Here is a 10038-nt window from a genome sequence, read left to right on the forward strand (position 1 = left end):
GATTTGACAATGTATTTAAGAGGTATCATGATCATACAATCAATTCGACTTTCACAGGCAAACATATTTTCACTTACAAAATACTCAGTATTTCAATAGTTCATTATCGATATCTGGAATGCCCAGACATAACATTCAAACATACATATTTTACTTTCAAACATGACAAAACTTTAATCCAAATGCAATAACAAATACAAAAATAATCCAGGCACCTATTTTTCACTGTAAAGGCACAGATGTTTATGGGCATCCAGCAATTAACTGGTGCAGGCAGGGTATACAACAAGTGTTTCATGTTCACAGATGTCTTTTTTTCATCTATTTGTATTATGTCCCGAGTTTCTGGCATGGCACAACATGAGCTTTGGCTTAGCAGAGTCGTGCTCCATAACCAAACGTCTGTTTAACGGCATCAAAATAGTATCTCTGCCGGGAACTCCTCTGGCCTCCAGAATCAGCTCTGTCTCACTGCCTTGATTCACGAAACTTAAAATGACAGATGCTGCATGCCCTGAAAGAGAGTTAGAAAGAAATCATTACTCAGATTAATGCAAAGAGATCCAACAATAGTGATGAACATACAGTATATAAACAATCAACAATGAGCAACATGTAGAATTTCTTTAACTTATACAAAACAAATAATGTAGAAAAATAAAGTGTCATTTATTATGATTGCTAATATTAAAAATGGCATGTGAGTTCATAAAGAAATTATAAGACTACATTAATATATAATAAATAAATAAACCATACCGTCTGGCCAACTTGAAAACCTCCATTTCATGACAATTTTCTGGTCTGGAATCTAAAGAGAAAAGAACAATTTTTTTTAAATTCTACACTCTCAGAAAAAAAAGGTACAAAAGCTGTCACTGGGGCAGTACCTTTTCAAAAGGCACACCTTTGTACCTAAAGAGTCCATATTGGTACCTTAAAAGGTACATATTAGTATCTAAAGTGTACATATTAGTATCTAAAACTAACGCCCCAGTGACAGCTTTTGTACCTTTTTTCTGAGAGTGTAGTTTGAAAATTATACCTCATTACAGAAACGTACTATAAAAATCAAGTGAAATTCTCACCAAAGAAATCAATCAAACCAAATTAAATTTATTCTAAGAAGTTCATTCTCACCAGTTCTGCAAACTGCCCATAAACATTTCCTTCCAGTAGTCGGAATTTTCCACCCGAGCACCCATCCACAAAAGCAGCAAGGTGTGTAAATGCCTGTACCATCTACACAAATGAAAAGACAAAGAGCAAATGAGTTCAATATCAAATAATCTATGCATAAAAGAACACTAGGATATATATACACATTTATTGTTTTAATTGCATTTGTATGGACTAACAGGACAATAGCGGAGTTTGAATCTGACCTCTTGGTTTACAGGAAAACCCTGTACAACTCTTCTGGTGAGGTAAGGAAGGCGTCTTTCATAGTCAAAGACACTGTTGGAATTTTGACTACAGTGTTGGGAGGTTTTCTTGTTGTGGAGGATCCAATCTGTGGGGGAACAAAAACTACCCAATTTTGATACAGAGCTGAAACATTAAAGTGCACAAATATCGCTTGATTCCAAAAACAAGCATGAAAATTTGAAATAATACTGCTTCATATTGTTTGTGTGAGATTGCAATTTCAGACATACTGTAAAATACAGGGTTGGATGTATGACCAGCATACTGTTTATCTAGCATATATTTGTGTTACCAGATAAAATTTATGGGAACTTACTTGGGTTTTGTCTAGTTTGGCCTTGGCTTGTGCCTCTTGATTCTTTTTGTTGAATGCTTTTTCTGATGGTAAAATCATACCTGAGAGAACTCTGTAAAAACAAGTTACGAGAACGTGATGAACTGTGCAAATAAGATAAAGCAGAAACTACTAATAGATGATATTTTTGAGTCGTCACCTGTTTTGAGATGTTTGACAGTTTCCCAGTGCCATTCTGATTTTCTTGACTCCCTCCTTCCTCATGAGGTCACTCAGCGGCGTGCTTGGCTGGTCTTTACAAAATGTAACACAAATCTGTACAAACAAACATAAGTTAGATTTTTATTCAACATGCTCTCTCTTATAGAAAGAGTCTTTTATTGGGAGAGAGGTTCACTTACGTCTAAGTCATCCATGTCATTTTCATCAGAGAGATTTGGTATTTCCAGTCCCTTTAAATTTGATTCCCATTTTATTTGTTCCTACAGTGAAGAAGAAAACAACAACACGTCTTTTGTTTCACCAGCACATTCAATTATTATGTTGATTGTGCAAACAGAACTTTGACTCACCAGTCCATGTGGCTTTAACAACCCACTCGTAGAAGTAGATGAGTTTCCCTTTGCGGTTGTTGATAGAGGCCTTGCCATTTATATTGCTGATGTCTGTGATCTCGCATGAGCCTTCTTCACCTTCTACACGAATCCCAAGATGGAGGCTATTTATTGCCTCGTGAGACCAGCTTGTGACATCTCTCTCTCTCTGTCCTTTAATAAGATTATGAAAAAGAAATATTTATAAACAGTTTATTTGATAGAATTAGCATTTAATTCACGTTTCAAAAGAGAACTATGTAAATACTTTTAATTGCAGTTTCTCCAAATTCTATAGGGGAGTAAATGTGCGTAGATACACTCTTAAAAATAAAGGTGCTTTATGATGCCATAGAAGAACCTTTTTGTCTAAATGGTTCCATAAATCAGAATCAGAATCAGAATCAGAATGAGCTTTATTGCCAGGTATGTTTACACATACGAGGAATTTGTTTTCGTGACAGAAGCTTCTACAGTGTAACAGAATGACAGTGACAGAACAAAAAACACAGATAATAAAAAATAGAAAAAGTACAAACCCAATTCCAAAAAAGTTGGGACACTGTACAAATTGTGAGTAAAAAAGGAATGGAATAATTCACAAATCTCATAAACTTATATTTTATTCACAATAGAATATAGATAACATATCAAATGTTGAAAGTGAGACATTTTGAAATGTCATGCCAAATATTGGCTCATTTTGGATTTCATGAGAGCTACACATTCCAAAAAAGTTGGGACAGGTAGCAATAAGAGGCCGGAAAAGTTAAATGTACATATATCAGAATCAGAATGAGCTTTATTGCCAGGTATGTTTACACATATGAGGAATTTGTTTTCGTGACAGAAGCTTCCACAGTGTGATAGAATGACAGTGACAGAACAAAAAACACAGATAATAAAAATAAAAATAGTAAATAAGGAATAAAAATATATAAATTGACAATTGTGTGTGCAGGTATATTACAATAGACAGTTTTTGTATGTTCAGGTACTGAATATTATGTGCAAATTTGAGGTGTAGACTGAGTATGTGTGTTAGATAAATAAGTGTATGAGTGAATAAATAGTGTGTGTTCCACAGTTATTGTTGAGTGTTCATAAGATGGATTGCCTGAGGGAAGAAACTGTTCTTGTGTCTGGTCGTTCTGGTGCTCAGTGCTCTGTAGCGTCGACCAGATGGCAACAGTTCAAAGAGGGAGTGTACTGGATGTGAGGGGTCCAGAGTGATTTTGCCAGCCCTTTTGCTCACTCTGGATAAGTACAGTTCTTGGAGAGAAGGGAGGGTTGTACCAATGATTCGCTCAGCAGTCCGGACTACCCTCTGTAGTCTTCTGAGGTCAGATTTGGTAGCTGAGCTGAACCAGACAGTTATTGAAGTGCAGAGGATGGATTCAATTATGGTGGAGTAGAACTGTTTCAGCAGCTCCTGTGGCAGGTTGAACTTCCTCAGCTGGCGAATACGTTGTATTTTAACAAACTCCTCCTAGAGATTAATTCAGATGAACACCAAAGTTCAGTATAATCTAACTTAATTATACAAATAAGTACAACCTCTGCTGGGCCTTTTTCACAATGGAGTCAATGTGAGTGTCCCACCGTTCTGAATCCGCGCTGTCTGAGCTTCACGAGCGCGCCGGCTCGCTTTCCCCGTCTGCGCGTCCTGAAGCGCTTGATCAGCGCCGCAGCTCCTCCGACAACAATGTCCAGCAAAACATCAGAATAATCAAAATCCGGTGAAATATCGGGTGGTGTGTACTTCCTAATGTCCAGCAATTCGTCTCTGGTGAAACTGATTGCAGGGATATAACTAAAGACAGGACAAACTAACAAAAACATAAAAACAACTGTGGAGCACGCCACGGAGGCGGCCATCAGCGTCGGCGCCATCATTGGTAGAACCTTTAAAGAACCTTTAACATCTGAAGAATATTTCTGTTTGACAAAATGTTCTTTGTGGTGAAAGAAGGTTCTTCAGATTATAAAAAGGTAAGAAAGAGATGGTTCTTTAAAGAACCTTTGACTGAATGGTTCTTTGTGGAACCAAAAATGGTTCTTCTATGGCATCGCTTGAAGAACCTTTATTTTTAAGAGTGTAGAGAGAGAAAAGTTATATAGATAACTATAATATAGATTACTTATACAAATAAGTAACATTTTACACATTTCAAATGGGACAGTTCAAAAGTCTTACTCAGTTTGCTTTTCATCAGAACACCCTGAGTCTAATTCTGTCTCACATTCATGTACTTCCAAAAATAGACCGTGCCAACCCCTCACATTCAACTACAGGACATTCCAGAGGCTTCTGCAAACACTGGAAAAACTAACCTAACGGCCATAAGATCTGATGTAGGCAGTATATGTAAAATATATAACAGTTTCAGAAGTTTCCTGTGAAGTGTCATGCCATACTCGATTTAAACATTTCTATGTTTTTATATACAGTGTCTGGCCGCACATTGAGACAGAATATTACATTTGTCACACGAAGGATAATTTAAAATGAACATTTTAACCCAAATTAGAAATGTAACCCAAAATCTAGAGGGGGAAAAAAACCTTATGGTATACACGTGCATATCCTCCAACTGGAGGATACGCACGTGTTACCTACCAGTGCCAGTTATTGACATTTGTTGCATCTGTTCTTTCTTCCACAATCCAGCGCAGGTCTCCCTCTCCCCATTTGGTCATGACAGAATTTAGATGATTTAACTGAGATGTTCCGATAAACTGCGGGTGCAGGACAGCAGCGCAGGGACTGACAGATGCAAATTCGTGAATTACAGAATAAACGTATGCAGTAGGAGCTCAGCTGATTTGCTGCATCGATGAGATGTCATAAATATTCATGAGATTATAGCTACAGAACAGTGAAGAACGGAAAGATCAGGCCTATATAAAACTTACAAAACAAAACTCTTAAAATTGGGGAAATTCGAAAGAGGCAGGGAGGAATGCCAGGAGTACAGGTGCATCTCAATAAATTAGAATGTCGTGGAAAAGTTCATTTATTTCAGTAATTCAACTCAAACTGTGAAACTTGTGTATTAAATCATTTTAATGCACACAGACTGAAGTAGTTAAAGTCTTTGGTTCTTTTAATTGTGATGATTTTAATTTGGCTCACATTTCACAAAAACCCACCAATTCAATCTCAACAAATTAGAATACTTCATAAGACCAATAAAAAAAAAACATTTTTAGTGAATTGTTGGCCTTCTAGAAAGTATGCTCATTTACTGTACATGTACTCAATACTTGGTAGGGCCTCCTTTTGCTTGAATTACTGCATCAGTGTGGCGTGGCATGGAGACAATCAGCCTGTGGCACTGCTCAGGTGTAATGGAAGCCCAGGTTTCTTTGACAGTGGCCTTCAGGTCATCTGCATTGTTGGGTCTGGTGTCTCTCATCTTCCTCTTGACAATACCCCATAGATTCTCTATGGGGTTCAGGTCAGGTGAGTTTGCAGGCCAATCAAGCACAGTAACACCATGGTTATTGAACCAGCTTTTGGTGCTTTTGGCAGTGTGGGCAGGTGCCAAGTCCTGCTGGAAAATTAAATCAGCATCTCCATAAAGCTTGTCAGCAGAAGGAAGCATGAAGTGCTCTAAAATTTCCTGGTAGATGGCTGCGTTGACTGTGGATTTCAGAAAACACAGTTTTACATGAAAACACATTATTAATGCATCTGTTTGTTGCAAGCAATTCAATCCAAGTGCAGATGGCCTTCAGATAGCACTCTAAGAGTTTGGATTCAAATGTTTTACAAATAGATCCATGGAAAGCAAATTTTTGTATTCATTTTTATATACAAGTTGCATCATTGAATCCCATTTTTAATGCATAGCTGCTTGTTTATAAGACTTAGGTGATACCCTTTGTATCACGATTTTATATAACATATTTGTTTATCTGAAGGATATTGGACGTACAGCATGATGCCAAAAAAAGTGAGAAGGGTCAGGCTGCAGACATGCACTTGCATTTTCAGACTTGCACTCTCAGACTTGGACTCTTACACACCTGCACTTCCGCGAGTGACGTCACTTGCAGTCTTTTTAAATTTTTTTATTTTATTTAATTTATTAAATTTTGACAAATCAAAACATTATCGTGAATGTACGGAAATGTCTGTGCCTGTGCATAAATACAATGTGTGATCAGTGCGTCAAGAGCACTCATACACGCATTATTATAACGGACTCACGCGTGGTTATGTACGACTCCTTTGTACGCCACCGCAATCATCTTTACCTTGATTGCAGTCTTCATCCATCAAAACTTTACTAGCGAGACTGGTAACCCAGTCGAGAAACCGTAGTTTGCATCTCATCTGGCCATACAGCAGTGGCATGTGTCAATAGGGTCTGGCTGCAGACATGCACTTGCATTTTCAGACTTGCACTCTCAGACTTGGACTCTTACACACCTGCACTTCCGCGAGTGACGTCACTTGCAGTCTTTTTAAATTTTTTTATTTTATTTAATTTATTAAATTTATTTTTTATTGAATCTCTTAACATTTTACACAAGTAGCCAGGTGGTGAAGACAAGAAAAAAGAAACTAAATCACGAAGTCACTTGCAATCGCCGCTTGCACTCTCAGCTACCTGCAATCCACATCAATTGTGCGTGTTGCCAATGGAGACAAGATAAGTGGTTAAATGATTAAAACTAATTTAGTACTATAACATACAGGGTCCTGCAAGTCATCTGTAGGAGAAAAAGACAAGACCCGCAAATCCGTGGCCACAGAACAGCAGAATATGAATGCAATGCGCAAAGTCTCTCATTAAGCGCTTTTAAACCTCCGTAGAAAACCATACACTTAATATGGCTTAATGTGTTAAGATAGTGCTATTAAAAGATCAAATTCGATATATAGTTTATTCATTTAATGTACTAGGCTACTACAAGGCAAGCATATGCTCATGAACACAACGAGCAAACTTATACTTTTCCTCCCATACGCCTACAGCAAAACGCTTAATGTGCCATAACAGACTAAGAAGATAAAGACCAAATTCAGTATTTCTTATTGTTGATGCAAACTACACAGACCATATGAACACGCATTAAGAAATTAATTAAGTGATATTAAATGGACCAACTCTATTCTGGTCTCACCTGCTTATCTGTACATATTAATTGCGTTTTAATAATGAAGAAGAGCATATGAGGTCTTTATAATTAGACCGTTATGCCACATTATGCCACCTTTTGCGGTATGGGAGGAAAACACTATATACATACATTGTATTAATAAACTTAATTTGATCTTTTAATAGCACTATCTTAACACATTAAGCCATATTAAGTGTATGGTTTTCTACGGAGGTTTAAAAGCGCTTAATGAGAGACTTTGCACATTGCGTTCATATTCTGCTGTTCTGTGACCTTCTGTCTTGTCTTTTTCTTCTACAGATGACTTGCAGGACCCTGTATGTTATAGTACTAAATTAGTTTTAATCATTTAACCACCGCAGCGTCTTGTCACCGTTGGCAACAGGCACGATTCGTGTGGATTGCAGGTAGCTGAGAGTGCAAGCGGCGATTGCAAGTGACTTTGTGATTTAGTTTTCTTTTTTTCTTGTCTTCACCACCCGGCTACTTGTGTAAAATGTTGAGAGATTAAATTAAAAAAATAATGAATCAATTAAAATAAAAAAGTCTGCAAGCGACGTCACTCGCGGAAGTGCAGGTGTCTGAGAGTGCAAGTCTGAAAATGCAAGTGCATGTCTGCAGCCAGACCCTATTGGAAAAAGTAAGTAGTTATCGCCTCACATGCATTAATTGATTTTGCCTCTAGGGGGCAACATATGTCCATATTTCATGTTTAACTGCCTTGTTTACTCCATATTGACAGTCCGTTTTATATCACTTAAATTATGTGCTTGACTGGCTGTAGATCTTGAGTAAATACATAAAACGTTTTAATTTCCATTTTTTATTAGACATACTGACCTGCTACAATCTATTGCATAGAATATGACTGCAAAAGAAAATGCTTTATTATTTACAGACCTTACAAAAATCTGCTGTCAAAACAGATCAAAGGACAGTTTCTAGGGAAAGAAGAAAATGTAAGGTTTAAAGTCATCATAAAAAACATCTAGCCGTTTATTCAAAGGTATACAGGACTACTACATCGTGTCATTTGCTATTAGGCAAGACAGCGCTTTATGTTCCTATTTTCATATTGCACTTGGGACAAAGTGACATTTTGAGGTTTCTGATATTACAATTTCTTTAGGATAATTAAAGTAAATTGTTACAAAAATAAATAGTAGCCAAATTAACAAGATGAGGTGATGTTTAAAGCTTGCGGTTTTGTGCCTCACAACCAAATTTGAGAAGGACCATGATAATACAAACTCTTGCTGCTTTTTGTGGTCTATGTGCAACCAGTACATCAAACGTACCATACATTATTTGAGTAATCCGTTCATAAGTTTACGACAAAGTGTAAACCACTTTACACTGCTGCTCTGTGCATTACTGCAATACATGCTTCTAGACTAAAGCATAACGAACATTAGTTCATAACTAGAGGCTCCTGGGCTGATTATTGTGAAACAAATAACCTTCAAAAGACTGAAATTCAAGCAACAGGAGAAACTGCATTTAAATGAGGCCGACAACTGAAAGCTCTCTTCATTAACCACTTTAGCATAAAAACTGTTAAAAAGCTGCCTATATAACTGAATGGTCCAAAGGGAAGTGAACACACTGTTAAGATCCCATCGTCTTTCAGTTCACAGTCAGCACAGATCGAAACATTTACAAATAATTTCATTGATAAACATCTCTCATAACTCTGCATCATAAATGTACACGTTAATTGTTACTAAGAGGTGAAGTACAAATCACACTTCAAAAAACAAATAAAACCTCCAAAAGACCAAAGTCATATCTCACTCTTAAATAAAAGCAATATATTATCTCATGATCTTTAGTCAACAACAAATAAAAAGATCAAAAAAAGATCAATATATAAATACAAATGTATATACACAACACAAAAAGAAGAAGAAAAACTGATCAAGCTTACAAAGCTACACACTCATTAGATCCACAGCTTTCAGCATTAAAAACAGGTCGCTGATGCAACGCCGATGGTCTCATCATGAAGTCTCTCTCTGGTTTATGGTTACCATCTTACATGAGCAAGTTTCCTAAAATCTGAGTGTAAACTTCTTTAGAGTCAGGTTTTCTCTGTGGCGGTGCATGTGTCTTGTGAGCGGGAAAGGCAGGGTGGGGTGTCTGCAAGCCTGAGTTTAAAGAGGGATGAGCACATCAGTTTCAACCAAAAAACGAAAAGCCCTTCTCTGCTGCAACCTCAAACTCTGTAATTAGTTTTTTTTATTATATAAATATCTTATGTATTTTAGCTGGAATGTCTAAATTCAACTCAAATTCAGACCGTAAAATGTCTCAAGCCACTAATGATCAAAGTGAGCTATCCATAGGCAAGGGAAGAACCAAATTGAACCACTTCTACTTGTTATTCTATTCCGCATGAAGCAGAGAGAGAACTAAGCTCCTCCCTTAAACAAAAACGATTGGTCGGGAGGACATCAAAGCCCCTTGGGGCCTCACTGGGGGTGGGGCTTACTGTGAGCACACCAATGCGAACCAACTCAAACTCTAAATGTAGCATTCACCACTATCACAGCTCTCCACGTGACAGGAGCTGATTGCTTTAACCCCCCC

The 10038-nt window shown here is 37.3% G+C and overlaps 1 pseudogene; it reads right to left on the reverse strand.

The window, feature by feature from the left end:
• Positions 1–253: 253 nt before the first annotated feature.
• Positions 254–5271, reverse strand: LOC107602967 (activator of 90 kDa heat shock protein ATPase homolog 1-like; annotated as a pseudogene).
• Positions 5272–10038: the final 4767 nt, after the last annotated feature.

Source organism: Sinocyclocheilus grahami, unplaced genomic scaffold, assembly GCF_001515645.1.
Source record: "Sinocyclocheilus grahami isolate Dianchi unplaced genomic scaffold, SAMN03320097.WGS_v1.1 scaffold15.1, whole genome shotgun sequence".
Taxonomy (NCBI): domain Eukaryota; kingdom Metazoa; phylum Chordata; class Actinopteri; order Cypriniformes; family Cyprinidae; genus Sinocyclocheilus; species Sinocyclocheilus grahami.